We start from the raw sequence: 20,003 nt of genomic DNA, 5'->3' as shown, positions 1-20,003 counted from the left end.
ATCTGTAGTTTGCACATCATCTTCTTCCATCTGCATTATTTAAGGAGAGTGATAAAGTCCAAGCTGTGTGTAAGTACATTTTGCCAAGACAATCACTGGAATAATAGTGTTCCTCCTCCCACCCCATCCATCTGCCATATATTAACAACTTACTATTATCGCCTAATTAGACTATTGCTGTATTAAACATCAATTGTTTAGCATCTGAGGTTTTCCCATTAATGTCATAGTGCAGATTTGAAATGGGCAAGAAATTAAGGGAAAAGATGATTTGCTTACATTATAGCACTGCCACTAACGCCAGGCCTATATGTGCATTTACAAATCTAGAATCAGTACGAAGAGGTTTCACTTCATACAGAAGGTAGTTATAGTGTAAATTGAGCCCAAACCTGATGTCGAGGACCAAACTGACACTGGAGCAAAGTGAAAGTGAGCATTCCTGAAGAAGAGTCTTATTCTGCTTCACTTCCGAATTAGTTCAGGCTCCAACTGCAGATTTACACTACACGGCCTAGAAATTCGGTTTTGGCGCAGCGAGGGCTTTAGCGCCGGAAGTTAGTGCTGGCGCTAAGTCCCCCTGCGCGCGCCATAAAATTCAGTAGCGCCGCGCCCAAACGGCTGCCGGCGCTACTGAGGGGTCTCAGCGCCTCAAAACTGGCGCCACGCGCCGCATTGCGGCGCTATCCCGGCGCTGCGGCGCCCGCTGCGGTGCGGCAGGCTCGGGAAGTGCAGGCCTCCTCCTTCCGTTAAGGAGGAGCTGCCTGCACCCGGCCGCGGCCCGCGATAATCTTTTTAAAAATGAGCCCGGCACCTCGGACAAGTGCCGGGCTTGCTTCTGTTCCGGGGGGGGGGGGGGGCGGGAAGTCCAGGGAGGGAGCTGCGGCCAGGCGGCTGGCGGGAAAGCGGCCGGCCGCCGCGGGGCCTTTAATGCGCCGGCGCAAAGTTCTGTAAGGCACCTCTGCCAGAACGTTGCTTGCGGCTGCCACGGGCGAGGCGGCCGCAACTCAATTTCCGAGTTCGGGCGGGTTACCATGGCAACCGGGACGCTGCGCACACCGATGACGTCATCGGTGCCGGCGCAGTGCTACCGGCCTAACGCCGATTTAGGGCCCCTGTCAATTTCTAAACTGGCCATAACTTCGGCGCTAGGCCCTCTAGCGCCTCAAAAGCGGCGCTAAGGCCAGTGAATTTCTAGGCCCACATGTTTAGCATTGCTGTGCAGCACTTCCCCTTCGCCCAGACCCTGAACTTGTAGAGCGAATGCACTCACCAATACATGAGGTGGAGCTACTGTTGGTGAGGCATCTAAAAACATAGTCTGCTCCTCAGCCAGTATTGCCAAACTTGTTTGCTTGTACCCACTGTAATTGATTTAAATTGATTATCAAAATTTTATTATCAAAAAGACATGCCAGGGTTTTCCATCTCCAAACAAAATTCAGTAAATCCAAAACCCATGTAGTGTCATTAATGATGATGCTTGGCCCGCAATTTAGAGATATTAAATTTTTATTTAAATTAATAACACTGCCAAGATTCCATGTTCAGCATGGTAAATATTAAAAGATTTAAAGATCTGTGGGAAATTGAGGAGACAACACTTGAATGCAACATTTAAAAGAGACCCAAATGACGGATTTCAAGAATGAGGACATTTTTTTGATATCACATTCCTGATTACATAAGATTTCTCTTTGGCTTGGGGCTAACGATAGCAGGATGTTTTCAGCATTCATTACAGTGTAGTGGGGCTTGTGTTTGATTCTTGAAACAATACTCTTCAGATCTAAAAGGTTCTCTCTAGGTACCATATGGCCATGGAGAAGAGGGGGGTTTCGAGGTCAGAGAGATAAAACATCTCAGTGAGCAACATGCTTAACAACACATGAATAAAATGTAACCATCCCCAGTAAAACTGTTGTACGAAGTTTCAAAAGCTTTAATTGCAGACCAGGAAATCTGTTTTGCAGCTCCTCCCTATGTCTTCCACTTCATTTCCATCATTATGTTAAGAAGCTGGTGTTTTGTTCTACCTCTTAACAATCTGTGCAGAGGTCCCTGCTCACTTTCTAATGACTTTTCAATGATGATTTAAGAAGGATTTGAGACGCTTGCCCGGCTCTTAAATATTGCCATTGGTTGCAACTCTCTGTTGCCAACAGCCCCCATTCACTCACACACAGAAGACTTTTGTTGTAACTCAGCGCCTCACTGCTCCTGCTACTTTAGTTCACATTGCTCTGGCTGACTGTGTTAGAAAGCTCCAGGTCACAAGATCAATGTGGCGCAAAGGCAGCATCCAAAAAACTCTTGTGGTTTACATCAAATTCGAATTCACAGCAAATGTGTTTAAATTGCAGCTGGCAGACCACACACCATTGCTGATCCTGGATAAAATTCAGCAAATGGCCAGTCAGAGCTCAGGGGCACAATAACCTGTGCAGGTAACAGCTCGACAATTCAGATATACACCCATAAAACCATTTACCATCTATTTGTTGACTGATCAAAAAATAGGTTAAATATAACTGTCAAAAGGATACTCGAAAGATGCTGTACAAGTTTAGAATGAATTTAATTGGTCTGCCGATGATCATTCATGTTAGAGGTGAGTGCCGATACCGAGTTAGTCATTTTACAACATCGCTCTAGGAGGATACCATTTGAAACAGTTGGCTACATTAGCTCATCTAGGCCAATAGGTTTTGCAGTTTTATACATTTACGAGCAAGCACATTTTGTGTTCTCTGTGCTAATGCCCAGGAATAATTGTTTGGCATTCTGTCTCTTCTAAATAGATCTACCATGATGTCACTTGCCACATGTCACACAATGCACTGTTTTGTAACTGGTGTTTTATCCCATATGAAGTACAATGTTACTAAGGTGTCTATCTTGCTATGTAGAAAGTACAGAGGAGATCTAAAAAAGAGGAATAAGAGGTGCAAAGAGAGAATATAAGAGTAGATTAGTGGCTAACATAAAAGGGAACCCAAAAATCTTTAATAAACACATAAATAGTAAAAAGGGTAGTCAAAGGAAGGGTGGGGTCAATTAGGGATCTTCTTGTGGAGGCAGAGGGCATCGTTGAGGTACTAAATGAGTACTTTGTATCTGACTTCATTAAAGAAGAGGATGCTGCCAATTTAGCAGTAAAGGCGGAGGCAGCAGTGATATTGGATAGGATAAAAATAGATACAGAAGTTCCTGTACTTAAAAGGTTGTCAGTGCTCATAGTTGAAAAGTCATCTGGACCAGATGGGATGAATCCTAAGTTACTGAGGGAAGTAAGGATGGAAATTGCAGAGCCTCTGGCCACAATCTTCCAATCCTCCTTGGATATGGGGTGGTGCCAGAGACTGCAAATGTTACATCCCTGTTCAAAAACGGGATAAACCTGGCAAGTACAGGCCAGATAGCTTAACGTCAGTGGTAGGGAAATTTTTAGAGACAATAATCTGGGACAAAATTAATTGGCATTTGGAAATGTATGGGCTAATAAATGAAAGTCAGCATGGATTTGTTAAAGGCAAATCATGTTTGACTAACTTGATCAAGTTCTTTGATGAAGTAACAGAGATAGTTGATGAGGGATGTTGTGTCTATGGACTTTGAAAAGGCTTTTGACAAAGTACCATGTAATAGATATGTTAGCAAAATTAAAGCTCATGGGATTAAAGGGACAGTGGCAGCATGGATACAAAATTGGCTGAGGGATAGAAAGCAGAGAGTAGTGGTGAAAGGTTGTTTTTCAGAGTGGAGGGAAGTATACAGTGGTGTTCCCCAGTGTTCCGTGCTGCTCTTTTTGATATATATTGGCCCAGAAATTCCAGAACGGGGCTTGCAGCGCGTGCAAGCCCCGTATTAACATTTACCCCGCGCTACTGCCGATCAGCTCCAGGGACGCCTGGAATTGGTGTTTCCAGAAGAAGAATCCCGGGCAGCGTATGACGTCACGCCGCCCAGGAGTGCAGCCAGCGCGAAGTCAGGAGCGTGCAGTGCAAGTGAGACATGCCCCTTGAGGTCTCAGTTTCACTGGACACGCCCCCAATGTTTCTGTCAAGCTGCTAACCATTTTTACATGCAAAGCAGCAGTTTAAATAGGTTTTTGGAAGTTTTTTGAAGATTTTGGTAACTTTCATAAACTTTTTAAAATGTTTACATTATTTTGAGTAATCTGAAGTAGTTTTAAAGAGAATTAAAGCAATTTAAAGACTTTTAAAAGCCCTAAAAGAATTTTTTTAATTCCATTTATTTATTTAGCAATGTCGTCGTCATACGTGTCTTCATACTGTTCCCTTTGGGGAACTGTATGAAGTGGTGGAAGGATTTATGGCCGTGATTAACGCTCATTCCGTGACCGTAACCATCTTTGAACCAGCCATTAGGGCGGTTAGTCCTATGGCGGGAGGGTTTTACGGGCTCCCACAAGCTATACAAGGAGGGGGGGCCACCCACACCCACGGACGCAAATATCCCTCTGGATGTCAACCCAGAATTTAGAGCCGGAGCTCCGACTCCACTTGCTGGGACTGTCTGGAGCGGGGTTCGAAACCCTACCCTGATCTGGCCCAGCGGCGGGGATCCTACCGCTATGACAAAGGCCCAATCCAATTAGCAACGTGAAATGGCAGCATAGGGCTCCAGTCACGGGGAGGGAAAAGGCGCAGGAAACGTATGGGTGTCACCTTTTGTGCGGAGTGGGCCTTTTGCGTAGCAGTAAGCATCCCCGCCGCTGGGCCAGAAGGAGTAGGGTTTTGAACCCCACTCCAGACAATCCCGGCAAGTGGAGTCGGAGCTCCAACTTTAAATTCTGGGTGGACATCCAGCGGGATGTTTGCGTCCGTGGGTGTTGGTGCCCCCCCCCCCTCAGATGGGTTGTGGGAGCCCGTAAAACCCTCCCGCCATAGGACTAACCACCCTAATGGCTGGTTCAAAGATGGTTACGGTCACGGAATGAGCGTTAATCACGGCCATAAATCCTTCCACCACTTCATACAGTTCCCCAAAGGGAACAGTGTGAGGATACGTACGATGATGACCTCTTGCGCAATGCACCTCCTTGGACCCTCAGTCGCAGATGCGAGGGGGCAAGTTGTGCAATTGTTAAATTTTTTATTTTATTGACATGTAAAATGTTGGCCCAGTAATTCCCTTCCAAATGCGCTAGTACGGTCGGAGTACTTACGCATCTGGCCGGATGAAATGCCGGTTTTCAGCATGCACAGTGCATGTGGGGAAAACCGGCATTTCCTGTCCTCTGAACGAAGGGGTTCAGAGGCAGAACGCGTGTGACTGCACAGGCAGCGCGTGTGCAGTATAATTCGCCGCTTTCATTAATGCTTTCAGTGAGGTCCAGTCATTACAACTTACACATGAAAAAAGCATGGGTACAGTTGCTCCAGAGGCTGCGGAGGAAGATATTTCTTATCGTGGAGCTTCTGAAAGTATGTATGTCTGTATATATTCCTTTGCGTGTTATGTATATATTCCTTTACTTATGTGTATGAATGTATTATTTAATTATGACTTTCAGAGAAAGTAACTTATTGGAAAATCATAATTAAAAATATACATTCATACACATTAGTAAAGGAATATAAAACATACATACATATACGTAAAGGAATATATGTGGACATACATACATAACTCATTCTCACATTCCATTCACACAGCCACAATTGCTCCTTCTACCTACCGTTCTGAAAACCCGTTTAAAAAAAAAAAAATTAAAGTTTAAAACTTAGTTAAAATTTCTTAAAATAACTTCCCTCCCTTTCCCAAACCTAAATATTGCATTTCATAAGCTCCTCCATAAAATATATCTCCTTCCCCAGCCAATGAACAACTTTACACTTGCTTTTTTTAAGTGCAAGTTCTAGGGACTTACCCTCACTGAATCCATCAGTGAAATCTACAAAGTTCACTGCGCAAGCGCTGCCTGTGCAGTCGCACGCGCTGTGAATAGACCTCGGGTCTGGAAATGCCGGCGTTCCCCGCATGCGCTGTTCCTGCTGAACGCTGGCATTTCCAACGGCCAGATGCGTGAGTAACCCGACCGTACTCACGCTTCTGGCCTGGAATTTCTGGCCAATAAATGACCTGGACTTGGGTATACAGAGCATAATTTCAAAGTTTGCAGATAATACGAATCTCGGAAATGTAGTAAACAATGAGGATAATAACAGACTACAGGAGGACATAGACAGACTGGTAAAATGGGCAGACACATGGCGGATGAAACTTAACACAGAAAAGTGTGAAGTGATACATTTTGGTAGGAAGGATGAGGAGAGGCAATATGAACGAAATGGTACAATTTTAAAGGGTGTTCAGAAACAGAGAGATCTGGCGGTGTATGTATATAAATATTTGAAGGTGGCAGGACAAGTTGAGAAAGCTGTTAAAAAAGCATTTGGGATCCTTGACTTTAGTAATAGAGGAATAGAGTACAAAAGCAAGGAAATTATGCTAAAACTTCATAAAACACTGGTTAGGCCTCAGCTGGAGTACTGTGTTCAATTCTGGGCACCACACTTTAGGAATGATGTCAAGGTCTTGGAGAGGGTGCAGAAGAGATTTATTAGAATGGTATCAGGAATGAGGGACTTCAGTTATGTAGATAGACTGGAGAAGCTGGGGTTATTCTCCTTAGAGCAGAGAAGGTTAAGAAGAGATTTGACAGAGGTGTTCAAAATCATGAATGGTTTTGACAGAGTAAATAAGGAGAAACTGTTTTCAGTGGCAGAAGGTTCGATAACCAGAGGACACAGATTTAAGGTGATTGGCAAAAGAACCAGAGACGACATGAGGAAAAATGTTTTTACCCAGTGAGTTATGATCTGGAATGCACTGCCTGAAAGGGTGGTGGAAGCAGATTTAATGGTAACATTAAAACGGGAATTGGATAAATACTTGAAGGGAGAAAATTTGCAGGACTATGGGGAAAGAGCAGGGGACTGGCACTGATTGGATAGCTCTACCAAAGAGTTGGCACAGGCATGATGGGCCAAATGGTCTCCTTCTGTGCTGTATTATTCTATGATTCTATAATTGCTGTAAGTAGGAATATCCTGAGGTTAACTGTAGATGCTGAGGGGCATTTGCAGGTTGGCAGGTGCTTGTAAATTTCCAGCTTTAGAAAAATGATCAGCTTTCTTTCTTTTTTTATATACTTTTGAAACGTGGCATCTGAACTGTGACAGACCTATTATATATGAATCTCCCAAGACATTGCTTATGGTTAGTTGGGGGAGGATAGGCTCAGGAACAGGTGAAGAGTAAGGCAGGGGATGGCTATGGAGTGTGGGAGAGCCTCCAGTGTGGATGGAGAGTGAGGCAGGTGTTGGCAATGGTGGGTGGGAGAGGCTGACAAAATAGGTTAATAGAGGCAACAGCATGGCTTCTGGAGCAAGTAGAATAGCAAGCATTACAGATATGTTACCCATTGATTTCAATTACCTAGGGTATTATAGCATTACCAAATGAAGGGCCGGAATTTTCTCAAGGGAGGTGGGTTGGGGGTGGGGGGCCTCCGAGGTGGCGGGAAACCCGGGAGGTCGGGTTTCCCGCAGACCCTGCCGACTTTAACGACAAGGCCTGATTTGAATGTGAGGCCTCAGATTCCTGCCTGCAGCCAGCCAGATTGAGAGGTTGGCTGGCTGCAGACAGGTAGGCCTCAGATGTGAGGGGTCAGTCCAAGGGAGGGAGGGATTGCGGGTTTGGTATGGTGGGGACCGGGGTAAGGACCAGGCATTGGCATGGTCAGGGATCAGGGGCATCAAGGATCCGGGGGGCGGTTGGGTTTCATGGATCACCGGAGGTGGGGAGGTCGGCCGGGGGATCAGCAGGGGGTCAGGGGTCAGGGGTCGGGGGGTCAGCCGAGGATCAGGGATCGGCGGGGGGGTTGGGGATCATGGAGGGTCGACGGGGAGGGTCGGTCAGCCGGGGTTCAGCAGTGGGGGAGAGAGTGTCAGGGCCAGCCAGCCAGGCAATCGGAGGTTTTGTGAGGGGGTCTCTGATCGCAGGGGTTGGTTAGGTAGGGACCCTGGATCCAGGAGGTAGCTATAAAGCCACTTACCTTCTGGATGCAGCAGTCCCCATCTCGGTTTGAATGCCGGGTTTCACGAATTGTGTGAAACCCGTCCACAGGCAGTTAAATTCAAAATGGAGAGGAAAAAGAGGCTGCCAATCCCGCATCCGTCAAAACTGGAAGTGGGTGGGTTGGAGGCGGGATCGAGTCGGGATTCCCATTTTTAACAATTTAACTGCCCCCACACTCCAAACCCACCTGTGTTTTTAGGTGAAAAATCCGGCCAAGGATATTACTCGTCAACTTCCAGTAGCAGTGCTCATTGTTGGATAGTGGAAATGTTAGGGGGAAAAATTCGGTTGCTTTGCGCCTCCCATTAGCGCCTTAAGAGGGTGCTAATAAAGCGCAAAGCAACTAGCGCCTGGGTGCGGCAATGTTTGCGCCGCTCGCGAAATTGACCAGACATTTTGTGGCGGCGCTAAACTCTACTACCACGATCTCCTGCACCCACAGATCGTGATGTCAGTCGAGCGTGCAACGCCCCGGACCGGATATTGAGTGGCGCCCCCTGCCTTACCGCCTGCCGCTAGCAACGACAGGTTGAGGGGAGCGTTTTGCAGTTGGGAAGGGACTGGGGGAGTGCTATTTAAAGGCGACCGCTTCCTGCCTTTTTTTGTCGATGACATTTTTGCACCACACATTCTGAGAGAGAGCGAGAGAGAGACTTCTGGAGATATTCAACGCTGTGTTGAGGAGTTTTGGGTACTGAGCAGCACTTTGCAGGTTCATTTTGATTTGATCTTCCTTGCATCGATTTAGAAGAGACTATGGGGGCTGCAGTCTGAATTATTTTTCTGAGCCTCTCTATTGTTCTTTCCAACAGATTTGATGTACAGGTCTCTCCAGGCCGAGATTCAAGGCTGCAATGAGCAGGGTGTGGATGGAAAGCAAGATCGACCCTCTCCTTTAAGAACTGGCCGGCACCAGTGTGTCTGTGTTCCATTGCTGACTGACATCACATGAGCTTCGCCAGCGCCCTGAGGTAGCACCTCGCTCCTCGGCGTTAGTGCCTTAAGAGAGGTGTGTAGCGGCTGATTTAGCACTCCAATCACTTCCAGGGGCAATAGAAGTCAAGTTTGCAGTCGGAGGCGATAATTCGTGCCAGGCGGTAAACTTTGCGCCTGGCCAATAATTGCGCCCCAAACGGGGCGATACCGAATTTCTCCCCCATCTATGTTTTTTACTTGTGCTTGTTGTAACAGGCTGAGAGAGATTGCAGCACCAGCTTCAGACACAGCGGCACAGGCACGATGACTCGGATGGCCTCCTTCTGTGTTATGGCCCCGATTTTAACTCCAGGTGAATTCCCCGCTCAGGCCTGAGTTAAAATTACAGTTGGATCTCAATGATGTCATTGGGCCGCAACATGCATACGTAAAGAAGGACCCTGTTGGCTCTGGGTGCATGTCCTTGCTGCCTGCTCAGGAGAGCAGGTTAAAATTGCAGATGTTACAATCATGGCAGCTTTCGGATAAGGGCCAGGGTGATTTTTACTGCCCACCCGCCAGGTTTCTGTTGAGTGAGTAGGGTTAAAATCGCCCCCTATGATTCTATGAATAACAGCCTTCTTATAATATTGTTCCTTTTAGAGGTAACAGTGCCACCTATGGAGGAAGTGAGATGAGCAGGTATTATGATTACAGCATTACTCATTGATGTAAATGGACTGGGGCATTAAAGCATTACCCATTAATTTTAATGTATCAACAATCATGACAAACTCAAAAAACTCAAGAATTTTATATATCTATCAATATCTAATATGTACTAGTTGCCTTCCTTCATGTTGCACAAGGGGAATCAAGTGTAGTCTTCAGAAAAAAATGTGTTAGAAGATGGGAGTTAGTTGGACCAGGACACTTTAAAGTCACACAATCTGTCCATATTTATATCTAATAACTTTATTTCATATTATGAATTATTATTAAATAGCAAAACTTACAGCAGTTTAGGAAGCAGAGAGGTAGAGCAGAGGGTACATTTGGGGTTTCTCTGAACAGCAAGATGAGGAGCTAGGAGCTATGAAACTGAAGTGCTACAGTGCCATCACTGGTGGGAAAGTGTCATTACAACATGACAAGTTTACGTCGGCAGTTTCCAATATACGAGCTGAATTTTGCCGGCGTACAGAGTGCGGGTTTGGCGGTGGCTCCACTGTCAAAATCACAAAGATTGACAGCGGGTCAGTATCCCACTGTAAACCCGCCTCCTTGTCAGTTCCCCAAGTGTCATGTCTGTCATCCCTGAACAAACCCGACACCAAGCGGCGGGTCAGCCAATTTAGATAGGTAAAAGCTTAGTAAAAGGTAGTTAAGAACCATTTTCCCATGTACTTGCCATTTTTCAGGTTTTCAACGAGATTTCCGGAGAGCGGCTATCCCGTCAGGCAAGTATGTCGGGTTCTCAATGACTGTGGATTTCTGTGAATAGGTGAAAGCTGTGTAGGATTCGCAAAATCGAACATTGTCCTATAAGGGTCTATTGGCAGAAAAGGCCTTAATTTTAAAGACTGTTTTAAAAGAAGCCCAGGAAAAGGGGCACACAAAATGGCCGCCAGAACCCGTGACCAGCTTTTTGGGACATTTTAAAATGGTTCCTGCAGTCCCCAGACAGCTTTTGTGGATTCAGCCCACAGTAAGTTCTGGAATGCAATTTCGGAGAATGCGAAACCAGACAGAACCCCATACATATGGATTGGATGCAGATCCAATCAGATCGGCCTGTAGATAAAGGCCATCAAAATGTTTACCCAGACAAAGGGAAACAGCCTCAAGTTCAAAGGGGGACATCAAGACCCATTAAAGACAATACAAGGTCATTCCATATCAGAGATGGCAGTTACCGGCCATCCCGAAAGTACAAGCCCGCCAAAAGTTAAACAAAGACTAACCTTGATATGGCGGGAGATAAGGGCCTCGATGAGAAGTATAACTGGAGACCCGGGGTAGCTATCGGGAGATGATCGAGTTGGATGTTCGAGAGGGAGGTTGGAGAGAGAGGTTCGAGAGGGAAGATCGAGTCAGCGCCCAGACCCGGGGTAGCTATCAGGAGATCATCGACAAACCCCGGGCCATTTGACGAGATGTAAAGACGGCGACCCTCCAAGAGAAAACCTATATGAAAATGGTCAAACAGTTGGTCTCTCTCCACGCCGACGTCCAGGCCTGCTAACATCCAGCCTGTCCGTGTCCATCACCTCGAGGGAGAAAGAGTGTGTCACAGCCCGCTGCGTTTCGCTGATCACGTGGAGACAGGACGCCTGAGAGGACCAAAACGCAGACTTCAAAACCTCAATTTTTTAACTGGGACTGGTGAGCATGTTTCTGGCCCCTCATAATCTAATCTAGCTAGGTTTAGGGGGTGGGCATTTTAGGGGATAATTAACAATGAGTTGTTGTCCCTCGTGTAGTGTATGTGCCTTTAAGAGCCCCATGTGTGCTGTAATGCCGGTAATGGCCACTCGGGCCATATAAGCCTGTATATTGTGTTGTATCAGTTAGTTCCCCTCCAGCCTTTGTTTAGTAAACACCTATGAAACCAATTCCTGTCTTCAGTGTCTCTATCAACACACAGAAACAACAGTGGCGACGAATTGGAAACGGACTTACCTGCAATTCAGCAGCACCTCAAGGACATCGATTCCTCTTGCATACAAAGTTGAAGAAAAATCAAGAAAAAGAAAAAGCTGTGGTTTCAACAGCTAGCCAAGCTGGTGGCAGGTACTGCAATAATCCTTCCTGGGCGTCGGGCTGGGGCTCCAGCGGCTGGCTCTACAGCTAGGCCAAGCAGCGAAAGCGGAGGCAAGCAGTAACAGACGGGGAGGGAGCACTCGGGAGATGGTCGGCGCTGCAAGCAGGTCGGCGTTCAGACCTAGAGAGAGAGTCCGGCGGGAACGAGTCTCCAACTGTAAATAAATAAATAAAAAGAACGGAAACCGCGGGAAACAGCGTTGTCATCGGCAGCAGCGGCGGGGAAGCGTGGGAAGCGCCATGTCTTTTCTGCAGAAAAGAAAGAAAAGCGCGGGAAGCACCATTTTATTTCTAGGATGCCTAAGTCTGGCAATATTGATGCTTTTGATAACGAGATAGAGGATTGGACCACATATGTGGAAAGAGTGGAGGTATATTGCACCGCAAATGGAATAGAAGATGAAAAAAAAGCTTCAGTACTGCTAAATCTAATGGGCGCAAAGACATACGGGCTGTTACGAAATTTAACCACTCCAGCCAAACCAAAGGACAAGAATTTTAAAGAAATTGTTGATACCCTATAGGAGCACTTAAACCCAACACCACTGCTGATAGTGGAACGATTCAAATTCTTCAAGAGAAATCAACAGAAGAATGAAAGTAACGCTGATTACCTCACTGAATTAAGAAAGCTATCAAAACACTGCCAATTCGGGGCAGGACTAGCAGATTATCTTCGAGACAAATTTGTCTGCGGTCTCTTAAGTGAAGGAACACAGAAAAGGCTGCTTTCTGAAAAAGATTTAACACTGGACAAGGCTTTCAGTATGGCTGTATCATACGAAGCAGCCGCAAGAGGAGCTGCAGAGATACAACAAAAGACACAGGACTTCGGCACCCATGAAATGACACAGGGTTTCGAGAGATGTTATCGCTGCGGCAGATCCACCCATGACCAGAGGGACTGCTGGTTCAAGGACAAAGCATGCAGGCAATGCGGAAAGATTGGACACATTGCACGGGTATGCCGATCTGGACAAAAAAAATCCACAGACAGGGAAAAAAAAATCAATAAAGAAAAGTACAGAAAGGTACAAATGATGACGGACAGTAGCTCCGAAGAACAGAAGAGCGATAGTGACTCCGAAAACAAGAGACTAAGCTGTCTCAAATTACATAATGTAATTGCCAAAGATGATTACCAGTCCATTTGGGTTACCCTCACGATAGCAGGGTCCCCAGTTAAAATGGAGCTAGATACAGGATCAGCTCTGACCGTCATAAGTCGACGGGATTACGAGCAGCTATTTCCACATATACCTTTAAAAGACACATCCATTATCTTGAAAACATATACGGGGCAGAAAGTATACCCCAAAGGAAAAATAAGGGTGCCTGTTGTATACAATGGCAAGGAAATACAAAAGTTGTATTTATGCATTCTACAAGATGGTGGTCCACCGCTGTTGGGACATGAATGGATCAGGAAAATACGTTTAGACTGGCACTCCATTCAGGCACTGACGGTGACCAGTAAGAAAAAAAACGATGAAGACGTCATACCTGAATGATTAAAAGACATCTTGGCCAACGCCAAAGAAGTGTTTCAAGAGAAACTAGGAACCTTGAAAGGCATCACCGCCTCAATAAAAGTGGAAGATGCAGCAATTCCCAAGTTTTTTAAGGCAAGACCGGTGCCATATGCAATTCGTCCAGCAGTCGAGGCAGAGCTGGAGAATTTGGAAAAGCCAGGCGTATTATCCAAAATAGATTGGAGCGAGTGGGCAACACCCATCGTTCCAGTCATGAAGAAAGCATTGAATAATGATAAATCTGAAGAACAGAGAAAAATTCGCATCTGTGGAGACTTCAAGGTGACTGTAAACCCGGTCCTTCACACGGTACAGTATCCTCTTCCGAGGATAGAAGATATTTTCGCCTCACTATCCGGAGGGAAACGTTTCACCAAAATTGACTTGGCACAGGCATATCTACAGCTGGAGGTTGAAGAGGCCTCTAAAAAGTATCTCATGATAAATACACACAAAGGTCTGTACCAGTACAATCGACTGGTTTTCGGAGTAGCATCCGCTCCAGCTATCTGGCAAAGAGCTATGGAGCAAGTCCTCCAAGGGATTCCGGGGACTCAATGCGACCTAGGCGACATCCTTGTAACAGGAGAAAACGACAACGAGCACCTTGCCAATTTGGAGCAGGTGCTCACTAGGCTGAGAGAACGGGGCCTACGAGCAAATTGCCCCAAGTGCGAATTTTTCCAAAATCAAATATCATATTGTGGCCACATAATTAATAAGGAAGGGTTGCATAAGTCACCTGAAAAAATTGAAGCGGTCATAAAAGCCCCAGCACCTGAAAATGTTTCACAATTAAGGTCGTTCCTGGGATTAATAAATTACTATCATAAATTTTTACCGAACTTATCAACTCTTCTACACCCTCTTAATGAACTGCTACAAACAGGAGTAATTTGGAAATGGAGTGAAGACTGTAAACGTGCCTTCCATAAATGCAAAGATTTAATCACGTCCAAAGAAGTTTTGGCTCATTACAGCCCATCACTGCCAATCAGACTGGCGTGCGATGCATCCCCTTACGGCGTAGGAGCAGTATTATCGCATAAATTCCCTGATGGCTCGGAACGGCCGATAGCTTTTGCGTCACGCTCATTGAACTCAGCTGAGCGTAACTATGCCCAAATCGACAGGGAAGCACTCAGCCTGGTATGGGGAGTGAAGAAATTCAACCATTACCTACACGGACAAAAATTTACCTTGTTGACTGACCATCAACCCCTCATCTCCATATTCAACCCTAAAAAGGGTGTTCCCATTATGACAGCGCAAAGGCTACAGAGGTGGTCCCTTTTTCTAGGGGCACACCAATACAACATAGAATACAAAGGATCAAAACAGCATGGGAATGCTGACAGGTTATCGCGCCTACCGTTGCCAATGGTAGAAGAAGCACCTACCGTAGACCCAGTGGAGATTTTCCACTCTACCATAGCCGAACGTCTACCAGTAACAAATTCTGCCATTGAAAGGGAAACTAGAAATGACCCGACTCTCTCACGAGTCTACGATTTAACAGTGAAGGGATGGCCAGCACATGGCGAACCACTGTTGCCAGCATTCTCGCAAAGAAGAGAACAGCTGTCAGTGTGCCGAGGAACCTTGATGTGTGGATCCAGAGTGGTGATTCCACCCAAACTCCAGGATAAAGTTCTAAAGGAGCTTCACGAGGGGCATCTGGGTGGAGTGAAAATGAAGAACCTAGCCAGGGCGTTTGTATGGTGGCCAGGTATCGATGGAGACATCGAAGAAATGACCAAGAGCGGCCTAGGATTCCAGAAGGTCCAAAACGCTCCACCCCAAGCCCCTCTACATCCATGGGAGTGGCCCTCATCTCCCTGGCAAAGGGTACACATCGACTTTGCTGGTCCATTTATGGACTCAATGTTCTTAATCATGGTTGATGCACACTCCAAGTGGTCGGAGGTAATAAAGATGTCCTCCACCACCACAGAGAAAACCATCACAGTATTAAGGGCCATATTTGCCAGGAATGGGCTGCCGGAGCAGATCTGTTCTGATAATGGACCGCAATTTGTGTCCGAAGAATTCAGGAAGTTCTTAAAAAACAATGGGGTTAAGCACTACACGTCCGCCCCATACCACCCCGCCACCAATGGATTGGCTGAAAGGTTTGTCCAGACCTTCAAGAAGGCCATAAAGGCCATGGGTAATGAAGACATAAAACTTCAGCACAAGGTGGATAACTTCTTGTTCGCATACAGGAATGCAACACATATGGTTACAAACCAAACTCCCGCCATGATGTTCTTCAATAGAAGCCTAAGATGCCGGCTGGATTTGATCAAGCCCAACATCAAAAGGGACGTGGAGAATCGGCAATTTCAAGGCATGAATGAAAGGCCAACTAGAACCTTCCAGATAGGTCAACAAGTTTTGGCCCGGGACTACCGTACCGAGAAATGGCAGCCTGGAACTATCTGCACACAACTAGGACCGCTGATGTATACCGTGGACATCGGAGAAAGCATAATAAGGCGCCATGCTGACCAAATCATAGAGTCATCCGAAAAGGGACAACCTACACCACAACTCTATACGCCTAACGATGAAGTAGAGATACCCATATCTACCTCCAATCCGGTGATACTGGAACCTGATGAATCCAACACTGGCATTCAAGCTGAATCAGCCTTGCCAAAAGAACCTACTACACCACCAGAAACTACTACACCACCGAGGCATTATCCGGACCAAGTCAGGAAGCCTCCAGAGAGACTGACTTATAATTAATTAACTGCAGCAATGTGTAGATTATTTTTCTTGTAACATGTAATTAATAATTACTTAAAATATTATGTACTGGTTGGCTAAAAGGGGAGGAATTGTAGTGTATGTGCCTTTAAGAGCCCCATGTGTACTGTAATGCCAGTAATGGCCACTCGGGCTATATAAGCCTGTATATTGTGTTGTATCAGTTAGTTCCCCTCCAGACTTTGTTTAGTAAACACCTATGAAACCAACTCCTGTCTTCAGTGTCTCTATCAACACACAGACACAACACCTCGATGTTCCGTGTGTTTCCCTGTTTCGTGATGAACCTTGTAAAGTATAATATGCCATTGGCTATATTGGTTAGTACTGTATTATGATTTGTTTTTCCCTCCCATGTATCTTATTGGCTTACATTCAATTTTTCCTTTATGCAATAAAATTTCACTTTGTTTCATTAAACTTGGTCTACAGAGTATTCTCTGCATTGTAGTTCCTGCCTCAAAGTCCAGTGTACAGAACCTAAGGGGTGAGTGGGCCGAACCACTCGGTAAATTACTGTGCAAAAGAGAGAGAGGTCTCACCAGAGAGAGAGACCTAGCAGAAAACCCCTTACAGCTGCAAAAGTGGTCTGAAACCTATCATTTCACAGCTGTTCACTTGCCAATCTTAGAAGCTGGAGCATTAATGATTTGGAACCCACTTTTGAGCTTTATGCACTTTTGAAGTGTTTGGAGTAATCTCTCTATCCACTATCACCTCCTTGGAACAACCTATCTCAACATTAACATTGGCTAAAACACCCAAGTGTCTAGCCTTGTGTGTTGTTAGTTGGTATGATTGCACTAGGATGAGGGTGAGTGTGAGGGGTGGCTAGTGAGATGGGGAAGTGATAATATAGAGAGAGAGGGATGGGTGGAGGTGCAAGGTAAGTTGGTGTGAGTAAGGATGTGCAGGAGTAGGGTAGGGAAGGCAGAGTGATGGGGATGTGATGAGTGGCACAGCAGGTTGAGGTTAAGTGTGGCTTTCCAGTAACGTTTTGTGATCTACTGAGATCATTGAAAGGTTTGCGGCACTGCAGTCAGGTACTCCATGTCGACATCCCTGCTTATGTCCTCCTGTGCAATGTGCAACCAGGCTGCGTTGGTGTCCTGGGGAGGTCTCCACCACCCATTGGAAGGGAAGAGAACCTCCCTGCTGCTTGCTGTGGCTTCCTCCATAAGCATATGGAGGATGTCATGGGAGAGCCTGGGTGCAGCCATGCACCTATGTGCAGTGCTTGTCAGTGTTTGCAGCACCTCAATGCTGCAGAACACTGACTGCACAAATGTCAAAATGAATGTGGGCATGGCCCCTTTAAGGAAATCAGCTGATGACGTGTCATCAGATGATGTCATCAGACCCGCTTCCATTTAATTGGCCGGGAACCTTGCAGGGCGGGCTTAACAAGCCCAATCAGGGCAAAATCACTTGGAGGAGGCGGGATGAAGACGAGTGCGGAGTCTGAGGCCGTTGGCTACTCCGGCCGCATCGGAGTAGCCAACATGTGGCCTACATGTGTTCATGAGAATTTATTGCAGATGACAAGGGAAATTTATAATGGACTAAGTTGTCAAAGGAGTGTGACACAAATGTGACAGCAGAAAGTAAAGTTTTTTAGACAGGAAGTGTGCATAGATTTAAGTTTTATATCTAAGCCCAAAATCTGTTTGAAATTTGGCTGGTTACGTTACAGTTCAAGTTGCTGATCAAATTAATTTGCATAATCACAAAGAAAGAAAGACTTGCATTTATATAGCGCCTTTCATGACCACTGGACATCTCAAAGTGTTTTACAGTCAATGAAGTACTTTTGGCGTGTAGTCACTGTTGTAATGTGGGAAACGTGGCAGCCAATTTGAGCACAGCAAGCTCCCACAAACAGCAATGTGATAATGACCAGATAATCTGTTTTACTGATATTGGTTGAGGGATAGGTATTGGTCAGGATACCGGGGAGAACTCCCCTGCTCTTCGAAATAGTGCCATGGGATCTTTTACATCAACCTGAGAGAGCAGATGGTGCCTCAGTTTAACACCTCATCCAAAAGACAGCATCTTACAGTGCAGCACTCCCTCAGCACTGCACTGGACTGTCAGCCTAGCTTTATGTGCTCAAATCTTGGAGTGGGACTATGAACCTACCAGCTTCTGACTCAGAGGCGAGTGTGCTACCAACTGAGCCACAGCTGACACATAAATCTTCAATAAACCAGTGCATTGGGCAGCGTAGTAGAACATAATTGTTTCTTTTTTCTTTCCATTCAAAAGTATTCCCTGATGTATTTACGAGTCATAACCTGGTGCAGTTTTATTACTACAGCTGAAAAAGCATTTTTAATAAGAGTGTCCAGTCCTCCACCTGTGAGTAACCAGATTAAAAATCACTGAAAATTATTTAAAAATTATACTGAACCATTTAATAGTTTCACTACCTCTGGGCACCACACTGGTGTACAGTAATCAGTTTCTTAGTAAATTAATATTTTTTGATATGAAAATCTTTTTAAATGTTCCTACTAGTGCCTGTGCGCCTATAAAAATGAATACAATTTGCAGAAACTTCCCGAACCAGTGCCATCGCTGGAATCTTGCAATTTTGACCTGGGGTGTGGCCAGTTTTGTGGATGGGGCCTGATCCGTTGAGTTTAATTTTAAACCAGCATATAAGATCATGGAAAACACGAACATAAGTGGTTTTGGGCGTAACTCACCTGTATATAATTCCCCGATTTTTTTACGCTGGTTTGGTCAATTCCGCCCTGGTTGCGCTGATATTACTAGTGCAAACAATGGAAACTCTATCTATAATAATATATATATAATAATCCAAACTGATCTCTCATTGTGCTTCTCAATAGTTTAGTAAAACAGCCAAGCAGTTATCGCTGGAAGCTAAAGAGAAGTATCCTAGCAGTTGAGCTAAATATATGCACATTGCACATGCTCAGCTAATTCAATGGATAAATTCAATCATGTTACTGTATTGTAAAATATGTGTTTTTATGTTTTTATTTTGTTTAAAACTTTATTTTGGACATAGGAAATTTCAATTACTGAGGGAAAAATTATTACTTGAAAACCTTTTCAATTATATTTTAAGGTTACCTTCTCCTTTCTTTTATTGGTAGGTTCTTGAGACTTATCATTCAGGATTGATTAGTTTTATAAATCTTTGGTGGTTTCTTCTTGGCTTTCTAGCCATTTTCTTCACTTTTGATTTCTACAATTCTGATTTGCTGCTGTTTACTTTGGGCTAATTAACAAAGTGTGATAGCAAAAATGTGATGGCAAAAGTGTGACTGCGACATAAAAAATTGACATAAAAAAGTCACAGAATAAGTATTACAAGAAGTAAACATTACATGACAGGAAGTATGTGCAGACACAAGGCTTTTAATATATGTAAGCAAATAAATATTAGGTGGTTACAGTTGAGTTCAGCCATCAACAATTGCAACAAGGAGAAGTGTCCTATGAATTTGATCCTGACACAGTATATAACAAGAGCAGAGAAATAAATTGTGTTGGGTGCTCATGTATTCTAGGTATAAGCATAGAGGTCTGATACATGCATCAATAACTCTTGTGGTGCTACTATAAGAATGATCACGTTGATAGTAGATTGGTAGTTATGTAAAGTGGTTTCAGTTTTACATCAATGCAAACTGTGTAGTGTAACCTAGTTGTGAAGCCACTTGAATCAAATTTAGGAAAATTTCAAGGGAAGACCACCTTGTGGAAATAGTCTCACAGCTGCTTTGTCTTTGCAATCAGTATGAAGCAAAGTTCAAATAGTTCTTTGAAGAAAAAAAACAAAAAACTTTTTTTTATTCATTCTTAGTATATAAG

This window comes from Somniosus microcephalus, chromosome 10 (genome assembly GCF_052327205.1).
Source record: "Somniosus microcephalus isolate GS21.2 chromosome 10, FLI_Smic_1.0, whole genome shotgun sequence".
NCBI classification, from domain to species: domain Eukaryota; kingdom Metazoa; phylum Chordata; class Chondrichthyes; order Squaliformes; family Somniosidae; genus Somniosus; species Somniosus microcephalus.
Note: the sequence above shows the minus strand (reverse complement) of the source record.